This window comes from Choloepus didactylus, chromosome 1 (assembly GCF_015220235.1).
Source record: "Choloepus didactylus isolate mChoDid1 chromosome 1, mChoDid1.pri, whole genome shotgun sequence".
In the NCBI taxonomy this organism is placed as follows: domain Eukaryota; kingdom Metazoa; phylum Chordata; class Mammalia; order Pilosa; family Megalonychidae; genus Choloepus; species Choloepus didactylus.
The window spans coordinates 11307702-11330151 of record NC_051307.1 but is presented as its reverse complement, the minus strand read 5'-3'; the positions used below and the strand labels follow the sequence as shown (position 1 = coordinate 11330151).

General features: G+C 44.8%; 1 protein-coding gene across 2 annotated transcripts in view; it reads right to left on the bottom strand.

The window, feature by feature from the left end:
* The window catches only part of CLDN14 (claudin 14), a 98337-nt gene extending 84809 nt beyond the window's left edge, over positions 1-13528 (bottom strand). For both annotated transcript variants that reach the window (XM_037850712.1, XM_037796827.1), the window contains exon 1: positions 13242-13528. The gene's annotated coding sequence lies outside the window, so the exon portion shown is untranslated. The remainder of the gene's footprint in view (positions 1-13241) is intronic.
* Positions 13529-22450: the final 8922 nt, after the last annotated feature.

Here is a 22450-nt window from a genome sequence, read left to right as displayed (position 1 = left end):
TTATTGCTTTGCTGCAAAATCCTAATTTGAATATCAGACGCCAAATATTATTTTTTTCATTTTCTTTGCATTCCTCTCATGACACCGTTACGTTCCTCGAGGCATGAAAATGCAGTGAAGAATGTTTTTATTATTATTACTATCACCAGCATTATTATTACTATGAGCGTTGACAGGCCGTCTAGCTACTATATTTGCAACAGTGATTTCTCTGTTGAATCTGCCTGCATCCAACAGGCAGATTATTATGCATGGAATTATAGTAATGGATAATTGTATTATCCATTAATATGCATGGAAGTGAGGACTCTGAAGGAACGGGCCTAGGAGGAGCAGTTGGTCTTTGATAAGGGTGGTGATCTGGGACAGTGGGGCTTTCCATGGGGTTGGTGAGCCTGCCCGGTGGGGTCTCTTCAGGAGATGTGAGCACAGAAGGACCCAGCAGTGGGAAACAGGCTGGATGAGTGGGGGGAGATCGGAAAACAGGAGAACAAACTTCACCCCTGTCATAACTCTGTCCCAGCTCATTCTTCAGCTATATACTCAATTAATTCCCACTTTCTGACTCTACAAACGTCACAAAACCTCTTCTGGGATTTTCTTGGGGAAAAGGACTCATTTTCCTCCTTAAGTCCCCATTCTCCACACTTGATCGCCTCCAACTCACATGTCACTTGTGTTCATGATTTCCTCATCAGTTTTGCTTTGAAAAATAATTTTCAATACCCTCTAGAGAAATTCTTTCTCCTTTATCTAGAAAATATTCAAGTGGCTGCCCTGCCCATTCTGTGCTATTTTTGCATGAACAAATTGCATCTGGCCCCTTTCCTGACTCAGTAGGAGACAGTGAGGGCAGAGGATGGAGACTTGGCTTTCCTTACTCGTCAAGGCCATGCTGTTTTGTGGTGAGTCCCTTGGCCTGCGATTCCTAATAACCCTGGCTTCATGGGTAATTGAGGTAAGTTATTCATTCCGCTCGTCATTGGCCTCCTCTGCAAAATGGGACAAATAATAACATGGCACGATTCTGAAGCCATAACAGGATGATGGAAATGGACATGGGCACCTTCCACCTCCGCCTAATTGTGAACGTCGGGGCTGCACAAACGCAGAGTGAAATGTTATCGTTCTTTAGCAGACTCGCATTTCACGAAGCACTCCACATTTCACTCACTTTCTTTTTTTTTTAATACAAGAAGTTAAGTGAAAAATAAACTATAGCAGCCTGAGGTACATTGGTTAGCTCTGCTGCTCGTCAGAACCAGAAAAGTACCATGCTGCTTTGGAAAGCATATCTCCGAGAACACTGAAGGTTTCCATCCAGGCCCTGTTGCAGATACTCTAGGGAAGGTAGGGGCAAGAGTATCTGCATGCATTGCTTGAGTTTTAAATCTTAAATTGCTCCATAAAATGCACTGTCTGGTTTTGGCTATCCAACAAGGCATGTTGGCCTGGTTCCTTACTGTAGAGCTCTCCCCGCATAACCAAACATAAAAAGCAGTACTTTTAAAAAAAGTTGCAAGTCAATGTGCTGTAAACATGGGTCTGAGGTTAGACTATGGAATTCCGTGAATATCAACAATCTGTCTTACCCCATTAATCAGAGTTTTGCAATGTGTACAGTCTTATGATTTCTGGGGCCGTCATTGATGATTCTCTGTCAAAGAGAAATGTAACCATCGAGACATGTGCTTAAAGAGGAATTTTTCCCCTTGTTGATTTTATGCAGGAAACGGTTATTAGAAAAGATTGGCTTGCGTGGAGGTTTAGGAGGAGGGGAAGGAGGCCTTGCTTCTGGGACGGAGGAGCTGTGTGTGTCACCCTGAGCCCTCTGACAGGACTCCATGAGCCCCAAGAGGTTCAGCCGTTTGTTGGGCTGGGTCTCCTCTGGAGCCTCCTGCAGAGCAGTGAAACGAATAACCCTCCAACCCACTTGTTCTCCCCCAGGTGCTCTTGTGCCATATTTGAAGTTATGTTATCAAGAGACAGGTGTTGGTTTGGTTCCAACGCCCCCAATGCTGAAGAAATGTACTCTTTTCTGAACGGAAAGAACACTTGTGAAGGTGTGAAGGCCTGTGCTTCTGAAGTCCAGCCCCTGCTCCCCGCCAGCTCCGTCCCAGCTCTGTGGAGTTCCCAGGAATGACAATGGTGAAGCAGATTACAAAGTTTTCTCCCTGGGGCCTAAAGCGGGACACCAAAGGGGGAGTTGTGGTCAGTGTTGGAGTCCCCTTCAAGCTCAGCAAAATTAACCTCTTTTTCATTCAAGTATTAATTTTCCATTACAGAAATCTGGTGTGTTTTTCTAGATTAGGAATAATCACCCTCTGCTGCACTTTAGCAGGTAAGCAAGGGTGGCAGGAGAACTTCCAGTTACGGCTAAGCCAAGAAGAGCAACGAACTAAGGACAAAATTTGAAGGCATTTGGCGCAAAGGATGGAGTAAACATTTGGGGGATGGAAACACCAGCACCTGGTATTTTTGGTCCTTAAGGCTGCAGAACTACCAGAAAACCCCATTCCCAAGATCCGGAACAGATGTGGTTTCAGTCCCTCCAGCACAGTGAACAATGGGTCCAAAATCATTTCCACACAGCTTTGGCCATCACTGAGAAAAGAGACTGGGGGTGAGTCACTTTGGCGATGCCCTTCCAAAATTTACTGCTAGAGTCACTTCCACGGCGTGTGACTGAGGACCCCAGGTGATGTGTTGCTGTTGTAGGCAGAATATTTCCTCTCCACTCCCGAAGATGTCCATGGACTAATTTCAGGAACCTTTGACTATGGAATGTTACCTGGCAAGGAGGATTTAAAGCTTCAGATGGAAATAAGTTTGCTAATCAACTGGCCTTAAAATAAAGGTACTATCCAGAATTATCCCTTGGGCCCATTGTAACCAGAAGGGTCCATTAAATGTGGAAGAGGGAGGCAGAAGATGGCATCAGGGTGATGATGGAAGGGTCCACAAGCCAAGGAATGTGGGCAGCCTCTAGAAGCTGGGAAAGGCAAGGAAACAGATTCTCTCCAAGAGCCTCCAGACAGGAATGGAGCTCTGCTGACACCTTGATCTTAGCTCAGCGAGACCCACTTCAGACCTCTGACCTCCAGAACATTAAGAGAATAAATTCACGCTGTTTTAAGCCACTCGGTATGTGGCGATTTGTTACAGCAGCCAGGGGAAACTAATACAGCTGCCTCAACGTTTTCCTCTGATTGACATGAGCTATGAAAGAATGAGTTTTGCTGTTCTGCCAGAACCACTCACCTCCTGGCAGCAGTCGGGCTTAGATCAGAGGTTGTTCCACCCAGCAAGAGCCTAGAAGAAGGCACCAGATGGACTTCAGTGGCAGGCGGGTAAGCAGATCTGTCTCCCTGCCTGCCCCTTCCTGCTGCTTCTGTCACTTCTTTCCTTGCCAGTTCTTTTGAAAGATTGTTGTCTTGAACACCAGAGCCAGTGGTTCCTCATAACCAGCCCTGCAGGCCTCTTAGAATATTGTGGTTTCCATTTTGCCCAATGCTTTTTTTTTTTTTTTTTTTTTAATGTATACCCCTGCCTTGTTGGAAAAATCCAGAATGCTTAAGACACTTGTTCACTTGTTCCTGGTGGTCTGCCGGTCAGATGAGTCTGGGGGCTGGGGGAGTTGCCAGTTTCCAGGATGTCAATATACCCACCTCGGGTTAGTGTCACTGAATGCAGAGTTGGGGGGTGTGCACCACCCATAGTGGGTGAACTACTCCAGTACACCCCCAAGATTGTCTGAAACCCCAAGAGAGGCTGACTAAGTGCAGGGCCCCAGGCCATCAGGAATCATGGCACACTTGGGAGTTTTGCAGCTGGTTCTGTAACTAAATTTCCTCATTCCCCTCCCTGCAGACACTGGAGATGAGTGGGAATTCAGAAGAGCCCAAGAGCAGAGTCACAAGCGGCCGTGAGTTGATCAAAGATGCTGATCACTAGTGGTCAAGCCTCTAGTCTTTTCTTTTTTATTAATTCATCAGTCTAGTTTGGTTCCATAAGATTATTTAAAAACCATTGAAACCTGAAGTCTTACGGAAGTTATTAGGAGACCTGTTACCATATTATATCTGTTTTATCATATTATGCCCATTTTATATCCACCATACCTACGTGAATTAGTAAGTCTCATATCTGTCACTGACTATCCAAGGAACTATAAGTTAGAAATGTGTTATGAAATGATTAAACCAGTTTGTATGAGCTTCCCAGGGCTGCCATGACAAACTGTCACGAACTGGGTGGCCTAAAGCAACAGAAATTTATTTTTTCAGTCCTGGAAGCCAGAAGTCTGAAATCAAGTGGCATCAGCACTTCCTTGGGAGTTCCCGGGAGAGTCTGTCCATGCCCCTCTCCGAGCTTCTGCTGGCTGCTAGCAGTCCCTGGCCGTCCTTGGCTTGTGCCAGGATCACTCCAGTCTCTGCCTCCGTCCCCTCATGGCATTCTCCTCTCTGCCTGTGTGTGTCTCTGTCCAAATTTCCCTCTCCCCATAAAGACACCGACCATGCTGGATTTAGAGCCCTCTTGAATCCACAGGACCTCATCCTAACTTGATTGCATCTGAAAAGATCCTGTTTCCAAATAAAGTCACATTCACAGCTTCTGGGTGGACATGAATTGTGGGGATGTCTTGGTTTGCCAGGCTTCCAGGACAAATACCGTACAATACATTGGCTTAAACAACAGGAATTTGGTGTCTCACAGCTTTGGAGGCTAAAAGTCCAAAATCAAGGCATCAGCAAGGCCATGCTTTCTTCTCAACATCCGTAGCATTCTGGGGCTGGCTTGCTGCAATCCTTGGGGTTCTTTGGCTTGCACCTCCTTTGATAGAATGTTTCCATGGAGATGTGACTCAATCAACTGTGAGTGAAACGTTTGATTGGATAATTTCCATGGCGATATGGACCCTGCCCATTCAGGGTGGGTCTTGATTTAATCACTGGAGTGCTATAAAAGAGCTCACAAACAACGGGACCTCAGAGCAGCTGAGAGGGACACTTTGGAGAGAAAAGGTCTGCTGGTGAAGCTAAGATAGGACACACTGTCCCAAGAGCAACATTTTGAAGAAAGCACAGGAGCTGAGAGAGGAGTGGAACACAATCCAGGATCAGCAGATGCCAGCCACGTGCCTTCCCAGCTAACAGAGTTTTTCTGGACACCACTGGCCTTCTTTCAATGAAGGTACACTTGTGTTGATACCTTAATTTGGACATTTTCATGGCCTTCAAACTGTAAATTTGTAACCAGATAAAGGCCCTTTATAAAAGCCAATCCGTTTCTGGTATTTTGCATGATGGCAGCATTAGCAAACCAGAGCATGGGCTTAGACCCACCCTGATTCAGTCGGACTCCACCTTAACTAATAAGGACATCTTCAAGGGGTCTATTCACAAATAGGTTCGCACCTTCAGGAACACGGATTCAGATTTAAGAACATGCCTTTGTTGGGGTACATAATTCAGTCTACCACAGGGGTTACTATTCAAGCCAGTACAGTTTGTTGGAGGACATTTAACAAATGTATAGGCAATATCCTGTGTGCTCAATAATGCAACCAATGATTTGGTCATGAAAAAGAGAGGGAGAGAAAGAGAAAGAGAGAGGGAGGGAGAATAATAATAGCTTTCTTATAGGATGATTAGAAGGATTAAATGACAGAACACTTATAAAAGCACTTAAGCTCATACTTTATGTGCTTTATAAACGTTTGCTAAACAAATACAAACAAATAAATATGACTTCTTAAATTAAGAATTTAAGAGGTCTTTGACTTGGGAGATCTGATGTTACCCAACACTCTACATGCAAATCACAGCATAACCAAATAATTTCTCCCTTGGGGTTTTTTACCAAAGCTTTTTTGTGGCATTTTGGTGAAACTGGACACCCCCAGTGACTCTGTTCCCCGGTGTGGCTCCTGGAATCACATGGTCACTGCAGCCTCTCTGCAAAAGCTCTTGCTGTGACAATTTATGAGATGCCTCGTGCAGCTGCTTTCTTTGAATGACTTGGATGGCGGTGGCTTGATCCCTTCCAAATGTGGGCACCAGCACACTGCTGTGTGCAGAGTGTTCTCCTATTGCCATCGCACACAACCAAGTCTCCAAAGCCTAAAGGGGGTGGCTCTTTTGCCGTGGGCTCCACTTTCCTCTCCGGATTAATTCCAAAGGCCAGGTGGATGGTCTGGCCTCGGCAGGCCCCGTTTGTTGGCTTCGGGATTATAAATTTGGGGCCTCGCGTCGATCAGCAGGGAGGCCGGAAGACATCTGTCTGCCATCGGGAAGAAGGAGGTGCTTACAGATACCCGGGTGACTTATGAATTCTTAAGCTCCCGGGAGTGTGAAGGTTGGGATAAAAGGAAAAGGAGAACATTAAAGATGCTGGAGCTATATTTTCCAGAGCCTATCTTCATCCCTTTGTGAACTGATCCACAGCCCTGGATTTCATCAAATACATAATCCCTCAAAGTCAGCAAGGAAAGACAGCCTGACATCTAGTACTCACCGACAATTAGGAGGCTGATCTGAGAAGCCTGCCCTGCTTCAAGTTGAAACTTTGAGGGTGTGTGCATCCAGACAGACGTACTCAGGGAAAGTTCTGGCCTAGAAATTGAATCCAGTTCCTTTTTCCTGTACTTGTCTTGCAATACGCCCTGGGAAGGGAAGGTTGATGCAGGAAAGCCATAATTCTCCAAGGCACACCGCTTCAATTAAGAGATAGAGAAGCCCAGAGGGGCCCAAGACCTTCAAGAGGAGCCAACCATAGATTAATGGACGTTAAAGAATGCTGCCTCCAAAGAGGGGGATTGGCTGATTTATGTCTATGCACATATTCCAAAGCATTTAACTCATGGGCATTCCTTAATCAAAGCATGATTACACGACCGCTTTCATTTAGTGGGATGGGGGTGGAAAGGTCTGTTTATTTGGTTGAGCTTTAATAACTTAGCTCTTTATTACAGCTCTCTTGGTTAAAGCATTTTTGTAAACTGAGAACAGTTTCCATTTAGGTCCCTCTGTCTTTCCCTTTTCTAGTCCCATATATATCTTTGTGGGCTATTCTTCACATGTGAAACATTTTCCTCCATTGAGCATGAAATTGTCCAGGCTTCTTTCCCCAAATCCCAAGTGTATTCTACTGAGGATCATTTGATAGACATCAGCTCAGCCCTTTTGTTTATGCAAAGGGAAGGGAGAAATCAACACATTCCTTAGCATAAGCCAAAGTCATTCCTTATTAATTTCATCCATTTGTTTCATTCAGAGGACATTTATTTAGCACCTGCTACGTGCCAGCTCTATGGCAGGCAAGAGCAATTTGGAAATAAGATTTTTCCCTTTGCACACAAACTTGCAGTCTAGTAGGGGAGACAGACAAGAAAATCAATAATTACTGCCTAGAGGAAAGGCAACTAGGAAATGCTTCCAGGAAACATTTCCAGAAAGAGCAGGTCCTTGAGATGAATATTGAAGGATAGGTGGGAGTTTGCAGAATGGATGGGGTGGTCTACCTTGACTGCATGAGAGAACTCAGCTTATCCAAGTCACAGCCCGATCTTGGTTTGCCAGGGCCACTGTGACACATACTGCCCACTGGTTGGCTTAAACAACAGGAACTGATTGTCTCACAGCCTTGGGAAGCTTGAAGTCCAACATCGGGGTGTTGGCAGGTTTGCTTCTCCCTGAAGTGTGTGGCGTGTGGTATTTGCCATAGCTGCCTGGCAAACTAGGACTTATTTTATTGGCTCTGTGTAGAAAGCCATGTACTCTTGGGGGTTTTGTGAAAACAATGATATTACTGGCTTAGTTTAGAAACAATTCAAGTTGAAAAAATACAAGTAGTTGTGCTATTTAAGATTAAAATTAAGTAAGGTTATAAGAGTAAGGGCTTTTAAAACCTCTGCCTATAACAGTTGTAACTCAGAGCTTACACAATGTAATGCGAAGGTTTGCCAACTGTTATTTCTGTATTACGTTTGTTCTAGTTTGCTAATGCTGCAGAATGCAAAACACCAGAGATGGATTGGCTTTTATAAAATGGGGGTTTATTTCGCTACACAGTTACAGTCTTAAGGCCATAAAGTGCCCAAGGTAATACATCAGCAATCGGGTACCTTCACTGGAGGATGTCCAATGGTGTCCGGAAAACCTCTGTTAGCTGGGAAGGCACGTGGCTGGCATCTGCTCCTAAGTTCTGGTTTCAAAATGGCTTTCTCCCAGGACGTTCCTCTCTAGCAAGCTTGCTCCTCTTCAAAACATCACTCACAGCTGCACTCCGTTTCCTCTCCTTGAGCCAGCTCATTTATATGGCTCCACTGATCAAGGCCCACCCCGAATGGGTGGGGCCATGCCTCCACGGAAATATCCCATCAGTTATCGTCCACAGTTGGGTGGGGCACATCTCCATGCAAACAACCTAATCCAAACATTCCAACTTAATCCCCACTGTTATGTCTGCCACCACAAGATTGCATCAAAGAACATGGCTTTTTCTGGGGGACATAATACATTCAAACCAGCACAACGTTCTTGGTCCATGACATGGCCAGTGGTGGTCAGGTTGGCATTAAGAACTCCAAGAGTCCTCCAATATTTGAAACACTCCTAAGGCTTTGGGCCCTCAGTTTTAGAGCCGGCCTTCAGGTTGGAAGAATTCCAGCAGGTAGAAGGAGAGAGATGCCTGTGAAGGAGTGAACTGCAAGTTCAACCACAATCTGAAAAGATGGAGTTTCTTGGAATGGAATGTCTTTTGGAGCTGAAGAATATACTGTTCCATCCAGGTGCCCTGATTGATGTGGACGGACCCTGCCAAATTCCATTCTCCAGACTGGAAATTCCAGGATAACACTGGTACCGATGAGTGACATTTTCTTGGAATGTCACCAGGGGTTATAAAGTACTTCCCCCACTCCTATGTTTCTAAAGTATGAAGAGTAAAGGTCAACATATAGAAAAGTTAAATTATCATGAAAACATCTTTGCGGATTTAACTGGGAACAATCTGCAAAAAACGGAGTCTGTCTGAACCTTCTCAAGCCCTTTTCTTAAGGACTCCCTCCCCCTTAATCGAAACAGGATACAGCCATGGAATTGCCAAGTTCAGTCTGCACTGAAACACAACGGGCTTTATTTTACAAGCGTGCTCTTTATGATCCTGTAATCTGTTGCATACAGGGTACCTTTTTTGCAATTCTGGTGCCGATGCTCTCTGGGCAGGTTATCCCAGGCGTTTACTGCCCCAGAGATGTTTTGTTTTGTTTGGGGATCACTGTGTCATTTCAGCCCTGGTGTAGCGGAATCTGTGCAGGGTTCTCGTGTGGATTGTGTGTGTGATTGCTGGGTGAGCCCCTCAAACATGGCTGAGGACTCCCGGGGTGCACTCACACAACCTTCTGATTGAGGGACCCACCTTCAGCAGAGTCTGAGCTTGGTGCTATTTCCCCAGCCACCGAGACCTGAATCCTTCACCCTGGTCTCCATGGTGACCAGCGATTGTAGGGGAGAGCTTGGTCTCCTTAGCACCACCATCAGCCAGTTGACATAAGAGATTTATCACCACCCCTTATTCCATTACGTGGTAATAAATGAAAGGTGGTGTCATTTCTTACCAGCCTAAGAATTTTCAATCTGTCTAAATTACTTTTTCTATACCCAAGGAGTGTAGGAAGTTGTTAAAACTGGGGCTCCAAAGTCAGAAACTTTGATTCAAATCTTCACTTTGCTACTTATTAATTGCGTGACTGCAAACAAACTAATCTCTCTAAGCCTCGGTTCCTCGTCTAAAATAGGTCTAAGGATGGTACTAACTTCTTGAGGTCTTTGAGAGGAATGACTGAGGTGAGGTATGTGAACGACTCAGTCCCTGATGTGCAGCTAAATGATAGCCATCAATAGTTACACTCTTGCTTCTACCTGCTCCAAGCCAAAACAGAATGTGGTTTACCAAATGACAGTCAGAGGGTATTTCAAAACAGTGCCTGCTATGTACGTATAGGAAATATGCTGTAAGAATTGTGGGGAAAAAAATATAGTTCTAGGTACCAAGACTGCATTTACGATGCTTCAGAAGGTATAAAGGCAAGGGTGTGTTTTCTATATGGTTACAAAGTGTTGGGGCCAGTTTAAGGCAGGATGTTATGTAGAAGCTTAACCATATGGTTTCTAAATTTTGCAATTGAGAAAAATGATTTGTATTATGAACTTTCCTCTCTCCCAATCATTCCCCACAAAACCACCGCCACCATCACCACCGCCACAGCAACAAAACCTTTAGAAGCAAAGAAATACTAATACATGGTTAAAAGTATAACACTTACACGTCTTAATTTATTTACTATTTAATTAGTCTCAAATTATTTATTTTATATGAAGAAATCTACCAAAAATCACTGAAATTAACAAGTGAATTTAGCACTCATTCATTTTAGCCCAATTCATTTTAATTCAATTGTATTTCTATATACATGTAATAAACACTTGAAAGTAGAATTATAAAAATCTGTACCATTTACAATTGCATAAAAAAACATCAAACACCAAGGAACAAATCTAGTGAAAGATGTACAAAACTTCACATAAAAAAATACAAGAATTTCTGAAAGAAATTAAAGAGACTCAATAAATGAATCCATGTTCATTGATTGAAAGACTAATATTATTAGGATGTCTATTTTCCCCAACTTATTTATTGATTAAATAAAATTCCAGTAGGCTTTTGTGAAGAAATAAATGAATGGGTTCTAAAATTTACATGGAAATAAAAAGGATCTAGAATATCCAAAACAATATTATGAAAAGAGAAGCAAATTTGGAGGACCAACACTACAGTAGTCAAGACAGTGTGGTATTGGCAGAAAAACAGATACGTAAATCAATTGGATGAAACAGAGTCAGGCTATAGACTGACATGTACACAATCAATTGATGTTCAACAAAGATGCCGAAGTAATTCAATGAAAAATGGGAAGTCTTTGCAATAAATGTTGCTGGACCAACTGCACATGCTATACCTGCACAATGGAATAATTTATTCAGCAATAAAAAGAATAAACTACTGACGCACCCAACAATACAATGAGACTTGAAAACGTATTTAGTAAAAGAAACCAAACCCAAAAGAATGCTTACAGTTTGATTCCATTTATAGGAAATCCAAATAAACACAAAACAAATCTGCATACATAAATCTATATATAAATCAGAAAGTGATTTACAGTAGGGACTGGAAAGAACTCAAGGGAACTTTCTGGTGTGACCAAAACATTCAAAACTCTTTGAATGGCGGTTATTAAGGTATATACAATTCTCCAACCTTGTTGAACCAAACACCAAATATTTGTATTTTTATTTATATTAATTATACTTGAATTAAAATTTTAAAAATAATTAATGAAGAATTATTAAAGGAGGAAGTATTTATTAGAACACTTTTCCCATGTTACACTTGTTTTACTTTCCATTACAATGTCTTTAAAAAGAATATACATATTGGGGTGGTGCAGATTGTATCGCATGAGTTCTTAACTCATAACCCTATTTGAAATTCTTAGAATTCTTTTCATACAAAATTGTTTTGAGCAATAAAAACACAGAATACAGAATTGTGGTGGAATAAAGTTTCCTAACACAAAGAAACTACCTTTTCTATTTAACCTAACTGACAAGGGTTTGATTGAATTATTTTCACATTTCTGATAAATGTCTGAGGACACAGGGAATGGACATCTTTAAAGGCGGAAGCCTTGAAGCCACTGAGCCAGTTCCTGAAGCTCCACTCCCTTCCCCCCTTCCTCCCCTACGTGTTCACCCTTGGCTGCTGGTAGGCACAATTTTAGTATATAAAGTCACAGTTAACTAGAACAAACTGAAAAACAGACATTCCCTTCTCTCCCTAAGAATAAGAATGAGTAAAGCCATGTCACCATAACTAACTCCTCATAGAAACCTCTTCACCACATTCCCTTTTTGTAGAATTAAAGTTTCTACTTTTGCAAATGAATTTAAGTGGTTAATGCTGGTTGTGCAGGTTATTTCCATTGCAATTGCCAGCAGGCAAAGTTCAGGAGTGCCTTCGTTTATTCCTGGCTTCCCCTTAGATCTATCAGCTCTAACTTACCCTGATGCTTAGTGATGTCAAACCTTGATAATCAGCCCATAATAATCAATGACATTAACTGAGCACTTACTATATGCAAAGTACTGTTCCATGCCACTTACCTATATTAACTGATTTTTACTTCCGCAATATCCCGGAAGATAGGACCACCATTATGCCCATTTTACAGATGAGGAAACTGAGGTACAGAAAGGTTAAGTAACATATATCTAGTAAGGGCAGAGCTGGGGCTTGAATCCAGAGGGACGGTCCCCAGAATCCATGATCACAGCCACTCCTCATGCTACCTCCCTAATGCTTTAGCAAAGGAATGAATGAAACCTTAGACAGGTGATGCTGTTCTGTGTGGTATTTGATAAAAAAAGACAGTCAGGAGGGGGTACACTGTTCACAGGAAATACAAATATGATTTCATAGATATTTATGGTCTTGAATTTTATAACATTGTGCTATTGATGAAGTTCCTCTGGATTTATACCTGATTTTTCCCATCCACCAAGAGGAATGATCCAGCTTGCTTTTGGAGCGTAAATAAGAATGTCACCCGCCTTTCTCAAAGACCCTGGAAATGAGCATCTCTGGAATTCCTTGATGGAGACTGAAATGGCATTTCTACAGTGACTCTTCCCAAGAACCCCACCCAGTCCAGAAACTCATTGGAGTTTTTCCTTTGTTTGGAAACTGGTCTTGTCAATAATCTACATGAAGGCAGTGTCTATGGAACCCCAAATTATTATCCCATTCCCGTATATTCAATGATTAAACAAACGCACAAACTATCTCTTCTTACCGAAGTAAACTAAGAATAGGAATATACTTTCCTGACACACCTATAGAGTGTGGGGTTGTATACATATTCTAGACAGTCAGAGTCACTTAGTAAAACAAGCAGGTAAACTAACCATTGACCACACAATCTACTCATTAAGAAGCATAGATGTTTCTCATCCTTTCCTTCCTTCCATCTTTCTTTCCTTCCTTTACCTCCTTCCTCATCCTGCTCCCAACTCACCTGCTGGCTCTAATTATTTTAACCTTCCATGGTTGGTAGAGACTCAAACTTCAAAATAAAATTAAGCAGAGACACAATTTATCAAACTGTCAGTGCAACTCACCGTGTTGGTGTGCTTGCGGCCGAATGCAGTACTGCATGTGAAAGTTCTGCCAGGATCCTTCTTGAACATCTTACTCAGCCGCTTGCCCAGGTGTCCCCCTGGCTCTTGACTGTTGCCAGGCTGGCTTGCCATGTGCTATTCCCTCAGCACTGACCATATCCACCTGGCTTTCGGTTGGGACGCACTCGGCTTGCCCTTCCTGGGGCTGCCGGACTCTCGGCTGGCGCCCAGCTCACTCCTGCACAGACGACTCTCAGGCCTCCCAACAATCCCAGGCTCGCGGCACACCCAGTTTCAGCCGCGAACACTGCCCTTTCAGTACAGGCCACCCAGCTCTGTCCACTCTAAAAAGAGACCAGTGTCTCTCTCCGGCCCCACTTAAAGACTCACTCTTCTCTTAACAAAAGGGCAATCAAGCACTAAGAGGGTTTCGCTGACGTTTCTCCCGGCTCAAATGACTGGTTTTCTTAGGCCTCATTGTTGCTGGCCACTGCTGGTGCCTCTCCGTGTTCAGATTCAGAAGAAAGCCCAGACCGAGTGTGGCATTAGGAGACAGGAAAATATCCAAAGCAAAAGCAAGGGCGTGACAAGGGGCCCGTGGAAGAGACACATACTGCAGAAGGTCCAGCTGTGAGGGGAGGAGAGAGCCCTGGAGGAGGTGGGCGAGTGGGCAAAGCCTACGGTACCAGTTTGGATGTATTATGGCCCCACAAATGCCATTATCTTTGATGCAATCTTGTGGGAGCAGAAGTATTAGTGTTGATTAGGTTGGAACTTTCTGACTGCTTCCATGGAGATGTGACCCACCCAACTGTGAGTGACACCTTTGGGTAGGGTGTGACCACTTGATTGAATGTTTCCATGGAAAGTTGGCTCCACCCATTCAGGATGGGTCTTGATTAGTTTACCAGAGCCCTATATAAGAGTACAAACAGAAGGAACTCAGTGCTGCAGCTTAGAGAGACATTTTGAAGATGGTTGTTGAAGGCTGAAACTGACACTTTGGAGAACGCCATTTTAAAACTCAACCTGGGATCAAAAAGACGCTGCCACGTGCCTTCCCAGCTAACAGAGGTTTTCTGGGCTCCACTGGTGTTTCTCCAGTGAAGGTACCCTATTGCTGATGTCTTACCTTGGACACTTTATGGCCTTAAGAGTTTAACTGTGTAACCAAATAAAACCCCTTTATAAAAGCCAATCCATCTCTGGTGTTTTGCAAAATGGCAGCACTAGCAAACCGGAACACCTACCAAAGAGGCAACAAGAAGACCACATGGGAAGCAACTCCTTAAGGAAAGATGAGGGCCAGGAAAAGACAGCCAGACCATAAAAAAAAAATAGTCAAACTTAAAGATTAGGATTGAAATGGTTTTTTTGGCTGGGAAAGGTGAGGGGAAAAGAAACTTCCTCTGTGGTTCCTTCATCCTCTGGACACAACCCAGGCAGGTATTATGGTATCAGTGGTTCAGCTGAAGCCTGGGGTATAGAAAGCTTAGGTATCTTGCACATGGTCAGGCTGCACATGATTTTAGAGTGCGAACTGAAGCTCAAAGAGCTCATCATTGTCATTGTTCATTCCTACCTTGCAGAGTCTATCCTCCAGTTCAACTCAAGGTTGACCAACAGTATGGTCCACCTGGGGACCAGGGAGATGGGGCATGGCAGACTGGGAAGCACACCAGACGTGGAGGAGGGCAGGCCTGGGGCTGAGTCCCAGCTCTGCTATTTATTAACTGTGTGATCATGGGTGAGTGCCAATGGTCTCTGAATTTCTGTTTTGATCTCAAACCTGAGTTTGGAAATACTTGCAGAATTAATAAAAGAACAGGTGTAAAATTGACTAGCACTCAGTGAGTGTAAACGGCCCCCAGATGTCCCCATTCTCTGCACCCACCCCTTTGCAATGCAACACAGCAGATCCTTCCATCAGAAGGTGCAGTTTATTTCTCCATCTTTTGATCTGGGCATAGCCATGTGGCTTGCTTTGGTCAATGGGACATTAGACAACATGACTCAAGCAGAGATCTGAAAGGTGCATGTACTACAGCTTGCCCCCTTCTGCAGCTGGGAATCCTTCAGCCACATGCAGCAAGCTCAGGCTAGCCTCCTGGGGACATCAGGGACCATGTGGAAAGGGTCCTGTCTCAGACAACCCAGCCACACCAGCCTTGCACCTGAGGTCCCAGACACCTGGGAAACCATCCTAGACCACCCAGCCCCAATCAAGCCAGCTCAGACAGGAAGAATTGCTCAATCACCCCATATAATCACAAGAAATAGTAAATTTGTTTTTGCTATTTTGAAGCCATTAAGTTTTGGGGTGGTTTGTTACACAGCAAAAGCTAACTGGTACAGCAACTAAGAGCGAGTCACAATAATTAACATTCATCAAGACTGATTTCTCAAGATCCAGGTTCTCTGATAGGTAAATCCCAGTTCATCATGCAGAATTTCCCGGAGTCTTATGCCCAGTGAGTGTCATTTTTAAGAATACTAAGAATCTATTACTACCTTGCCTAAATCCAGAAAGCTTAAAATGATACTAAAATGCAATCAAGTAACATAAATTAAAAAGTGGGTGTGAAAGAGGTTTAAAAAAAGCTCAGCTCACAGCAAAACCAAAAGCAAATATAACCATTATATGATGGTTGTGGATAGGAAACCAGTTTGCTCTAAGCTTTTCACACCCAACACCCAAAGAGAACCCTAGACAATTACACAAGTTCATGTTTCACAAACTCAGGGGAAATAGAACTACGCAGTAGCTCGTGCTAAGCCCAGACAGGCTTACCATTGACATTCTCATAAAAGGGACGTTTTGTGATATGACAATATCCTTGATACTTCCCTTATAGTAGAAACAACAGCACATTTCAAAAGGGTCTCTTACAACCATTCTCATGGTGGGTCCGTGGTACAAGACTGGAGAGCATGGTGATTTGATCACGTTTTCTTCTTGGTCTTATTACAAGACGGAGGAGGCACTGCACAGGGGGGTCATCAGCCCCTTGACCAGTCTTACCACTAGAATGGCTCCATTTCTTTGGACATTTAAGGGTTTCTAATCATCAAGAATTTTCCATTAAAATGCAACAGCAGGTGAGAGCCTATGAAGGTGAGAACGGCCTGAGATTAGCTCCCTGGGGACCCCAGAGGGTAAAGGGAGAGAAGCTTCTGCACGAGAAACAACGTTTTCTTTATTTCGCATTTTAGGCAGAGGTGCAGCTTAGCCGCCCAGGATCTTTCCCCTTGTAAACCAGACATGTTTATGATGCCTTCTTCCCACAGCCCTTCCTTAAGGGCAAGGACCATCAAAAGGTCATCTGTAGACAGCCATGCCATGTCTTTCAGCAAGTGACCTCTGCTTGGCCTTAGCTGACAGTTGACCTACCCAGGGACTGGCAACCCATAGACCTACGACCTATGACCTATGACCTATGACCTATGGCCTGGCACAAAAAAGATGCACCCAGCCAGTTAGATTCCCTGTGCCCCAGGGGAAACAGGAAGGTGGCTCAGTGGGTGGGTGGGTGGGGGCTGCTGTTGGAATGTCACTGTGTAGAGTCGGGCTGAGGACGTGCATGGGTTCGAGTACAGACCAAAACAACCCCAAACAGAAACTGAGGAAGCAGAAGAGGCTAGAAAGCATTTAAAGTAATGGAACCAATGAGCTGAAAGAATCAAGGGCCAAGGACCAGATGAGCAAGGCATGGCTGTCCCCAAACCTGCCCTGATGTCTGAACACCTGTCAGAGCCACCTCCTAGGTCTGAACTCTCACCGCAAACACCCAGTTCCCCCAAGGTGTGAAGGTCCATTCTTTGCACCCACAATCCAAGAGAGGAGACTAAACCGACGTGTCTCCATCTTGCTGTGATGCATTCGATGCATTTTACCACTTACAGAGAGCCCCTGCCTCTCCTGCCCCAAGGAGGAGAGGGTCCGACCTCCCCGTCACCCAGCCATGACCTCCGCAGTTAAGAAATGACCATCTCAGCATCCACTTGCCAGAGAATCAAGGGGACTTCTGTGTGTTCACACCACGGGTAAAGGCAGAGAGGATCTTAGGGCCTGATTTTAGGGTGGGGACTTTGATGTAAATGGCCGAAATAGTACCAAGAAGTAAATGCCAAGGATTAGAGAATCTAGAGGAATCTGGAAGGGGGTTAAGGGAGGAAAAGTGAAGAAATCTCAAGAACAGTCTATAAGAAGGAGGCCCAGGAGGGTCTGTAGGCTGGACATCAATCCGGAGGCATAACTCAGGTTGACATTAGAATGTACAGCGTATTTCCTTGCTGTGCCATCCAGGATGACATGGATCAAAGCGGAGACCTGGCAACCATTCCATGGTTCAGGCAGGGTAGAGAGCCAAGGAGAAAATGTAGGGAGAAAACCAAGCAGACAACAAAACCCCCAGGTATCTTAATAATGCTGAAGAGGACAAAGGGGGTAAGTGGGGAGCTTTGGTAACAAATCATGGTGGCAAAGACAAAAGCATGAAAGGATAAATATTCACCTTTTGCCCTTCCCTGTTTAGGCTGCTCATTCATTCATCAGCATGTGCTTACTGAGCACCTACAGGGCCAGGCACTGTTCTAGGAACAAAACAGGAAAAGAATCCCTGTCCTCCTTCCCTCATTTAGTTGGGGAGACAGACAACAGCAAGCTAAGGGTGCAAACTACACAGCAGGGTAGTTTGCTCCTTGATTATTGCCAAGGACTAAAATAACACTGGGAAGGAGGGTGGGAAGGATCTGAGGCTGTCATACCTGTAGGGAGAACAGCAAGCCAAGGCCTCACTGAGAGGCTGGTGTTTGGATAACGATCTGAAGCCTGAAGGGGAGTGGAGCCAAGTGGTGATGATGCTGGGAGAAGAGCAGTTCAGCCTTGGGAGAACAGCACATGCAAAGGCCCTGGGGTGAGTCTCTGGTGTGTCTGAAGGTCAGCAAGGAAGGGGGTTGCCAGATAAAATACAGGACGTCCAGTTAAATTTGACTTTCAGATAAACAGCAAATGATTTCTTAGTATGTCTCAGATATTGCTGAATGTTGTAATATTCTTTGTGGCCTCTCTGAGATGCCTTGGAGGAAGACGAACCTTTCTGGATGGAACACAAGCTGACCCGGTCCAGCAGTGGCCATCAGGGGCAGAGATGTCCACTCCAGGTGCATCTATGCTATTCTAGCCCTGCAATCGCACTACCTAAGAAAGAAGTACTACATAAGCCCTTTGCCTCAAACTCTGCTTCCTGGAGAACACAGACCAAAACAACATCTCAAGCAACTTTTAAAAATAATAGCCTTATTGAAGGTTAGAATTTGCTTTGTTTGTGACTGATGCTGGAAGTGCTGGGAAATAGAAAAAATGAACATTCTCGCTGAGCAGAGGAAAGACATACTCGAAGATGACACATTTTATTTAGTAACATGGCACATATTGGGCAAAGGAAGGGAGTGTGCAGCGGAGCACGTGCTGGTGAGCTGGATTCCACCCAGGACTCATAACGGGCAGGAGAGATGGCTGCAACGGAGAGGACGATAGGAGCAAGAGCAAGGAAATGCAATCGGTTTAAAGAAAGGGACTGGTGCATACGTGGGTTATAAATCTCAGAAAAGAGAAATTGAAGATTAGGAGTTAAAAATGGGAAGGCTGAGTGCTGTTATCTGAATGAATCCACTGAATGAATGAAAAAACTTTCACAGCAGGATTGAAAAATGCAATATTTCCTCCTTAACCGAAAGAGGCAAGAACTTGTAGAAGAAATTGTATTCTGCTTGGGAATGACCATGTAAGTTTTTAGTAGTAGAGTCAGACATTTGGGGGAAAAGATAATAAATGGCCTCCATTTCAGCAGTCAGCAAGGCTGATGGAGAACAGATGCCAAAGGCAGACGTGGATTCCCCCAAGGAGAAAGGAGAAAGCTGAGATGGGAATCAGGCCAGGGCTGGGGGCTGAGAATCGGATGCCCAAGGTCAAAGTCAGCCCCTCATTTCAGCCCAGTGCCTCCACACAAGTACCGGGTTACATGAGGCAGCACGGCAGCCTGCCAGCGTCTTTAAAGCCTCTACCCGTTGTAGACCCAGCATGCACACAGTAGACAGAACTGTGGTCAGGAAAGGGTCTTAAATCTCCAAGACCAGAAGTTTCTCTTTACATGCATGCCATTAACTAGAAAATGAAACTCGGTAATACACAGCAAGAACAGCAGCTCAGGGCTTGCAGACCCTGGGAGTCCAGCATTACAAGACAGACAGATGGACAGAGCACCTGTTCAAAGCCTTGCATGAGCTCTCAGCTCATTAGTGGTATCTGGAAGGACTTGAACACATGCTACAGAGGCTGATCAATAATCACAGAGGCTGCTGGGTCCTCACGGAATGAACCCCACTACCGCCCCCCAGCCCCTCCTTTGATGTGTGTTACCCCACAAAGTCCAGGCCAGCTGCTCCTTCCCTCCAAAGCCTGCTCTCAAAGGGGTGGGGGAGGGATGAAAGAAACCTCCCCCCTGCTACAAGTGAAGTGCAGGTAAAGAGCCTCTAGGGTCTTGAACAAGCTTCGGGACCTGCCTGGCGATTTCACAGCAGCCCCGGTGGTTCTGGGTTCTTCCACAGAAAAATCACCACCCCCAGGGGTGCGGGGCCGGGGAGGTGCTGGTAAACCACAGGGCACTGCGTCCTGGACAAACACATCCCCCCCCGCCCTTGCCATTCCTTCTCTCCACCAAAGAAAATCTACTCCCCTCACCACGAGCACCCCACAGCTATGGCGACACGTCAGACAGACCTTGTCATTCTCAGCACGGAACCATCTTCAGGACCAAAGCCTCTGAAAACCCCTTTCTCACCAAATCGCTATCCTTCCACTTTTCCGTCACATGCTGGCACAGAACCTCTCTTTGTCCCGATTTGTCATTTGGTTTCTTAACCTGCCCCAGCCCTGATTATTTAGCACAATGCATTGCCAAACATTTAGTTTTTAAAATCCACCTTAGTCACGTAGGGTAAAGAGTGCTGGAACTTTTGACTTTGTTGGTGTAACCAACTTTAATGATGGTATCCTGCCCCCCTGTCCCCACCCAAGCACTCTGAAATGACCATGGGCCCCCTCTTTTTTCTTCTGCAAACCTGGTCTGACACAGGCAGAGCCTGGCTTTCAAATAAAGGAGTTTTCCAGAACGATGACAGGCACATGTCAGCAGTGGGGGCTGGGGTGGGAGAAGGGGGTGGGGGCAGCACCCAGTGATTCCTTCCAGGTGAAGGGGCTCACTGACACAGCTCCTGGCTCTCTCTGCCCTTCACTCCCTCCTCCTTCCCGACAGGGACCTCTGAAAGGAGAAATGGTCAAGAGCAGCGAGAGGGCGGCTGTGGGTGGAGTAGGGGCTTGCCCAGGCCCTCCACAGCCCCTTGCCTACGTCCAGTCTCTGTATTAAGGAGCTTACTTGCTCAAAGGGGTAAAACCACGTCCTCCAGCCTAGACTTCATCAGTTACAGAGGTGATCTTTTGGACTCCATCAGCCTTCTCCTTTATTTCATTTCTCAGTTGGTTCAGAACTTGGCCAAAGGAAGAGGAGGCCATTGATTAGGCATCCTAAAAGACCTCAGCGACATGCAGGGCTGACTTTTTTTTTTTTTTTTAATTAAATTCAGTTTTATTGAAATACATTCACACACCATACAATCATCCATGATATACAATCCACTGTCCACAATATGATAACATAGTTATGTGTTCATCACCACAATCTTTCTCTGAACATTTTCCTTACATCAGAAAGAACCAGAACAAGAATACACAATAAAAGTGAAAAAAGAACACCCAAATCATTCCCCCCATCCCATCCCATTTGTCCTTTAGTTTTTATCCCCATTTTTCTACTCATCCATACACTAGATAAAGGGGGTGTGATCCACAAGGTCTTCACAATCACACTGTCACACCTTGTAATCTACATTATTATATAATTGTCTTCAGGAGTCCAGACTGCTGGGTTGGAGTTTGGTAGTTTCAGGTATTTACTTCTAGCTATTCCAATACATTAAAACCTAAGAGGTGTTATCTATATAGTGCATAAGAATGTCCACCAGAGTGACCTCTCGACTCCAGAAATCTCTCAGCCACTGAAACTATTTCGTCTCATTTTGCATCCCCCTTTTGGTCAAGAAGATACTCTCAGTCCCACGATGCCGGGTCCAGATTCATCCCCGGGAGTCATATTCTGCATTGCCAGGGAGATTCACACCCCTGGGAGTTGGATCCCATGTAGGGGGGAGGGCAGCGAGTTCACCTGTCGAGATGGCTCAGTTAGAGAGAGAGAGCCACATCTGAGCAACAGAGGTACTTGTGGGGAGACTCTTAGGCACAATTATATGCAAGTTTAGCCTCTCCTTTGCAGTAACGAGCTTTATAAGGGCAAGTCCCATGATCGACGGCTCAGCACATCAAACCGCCAGTCCCAATGTTTGTGACAACATCAACACCAGTCCAGGTGAGGATGTCCAACACATCCGCACCTTCCCCCAGATCCTCGGGTCTGGGGAGGGGGAGGATGTAAATATATTTTTTATTATCTAGCAGGGCTGACTTTTAACACTTAGCCCTTTGAACAAAATCCATTCCCTTAATATGCCAAAAAACACACACACACAAGTATACCAATGTGGACAAAGAGTGTGCCCAACCCAAGGCAAGCTTGAACTTTCCATAAAAGGCCATCAAGGGAACTGATCTCTCCTCCAGTGTATTGCCCCAGGATAGCTAGAATGCATTTCACATAAGGCAGCAAAAGGAGCAAGGGCAAGTTGCGGAGAGGGTTTTAAGTGAAAGTCTCGTAAGTGCCAAAATCTCCAAGGAGAGGAAGTAGCCGGCCACTCCCTCACTGGTGCTTCATCCTCATGGAGCCTGTTTCTGCACAACAGGCTTCCACAATTATCTATTTGCAGAAATGGGCAAACACAGTCAGCACACCTTCTACCTGGGGAAAAGACCTGGATCAATACAAGCGACCAAAGAATGAAGGAAAGAGAGAAGAAAAGATTTTATCAAGCCTATTTACTTTAAGGGTACTTCAAAGACCTGCACAAACACACCTGCTTCTTTGGTGCCAGGACGGAGCAGAGCAAACATGTTGCTCCTTTAAAAGCAATGTGTGCAGGAAAGAGACATTGCAGCAGCTCCAAAGCCAGTCCTCCAGGAGGGGCTAGCTTCTCAGCAA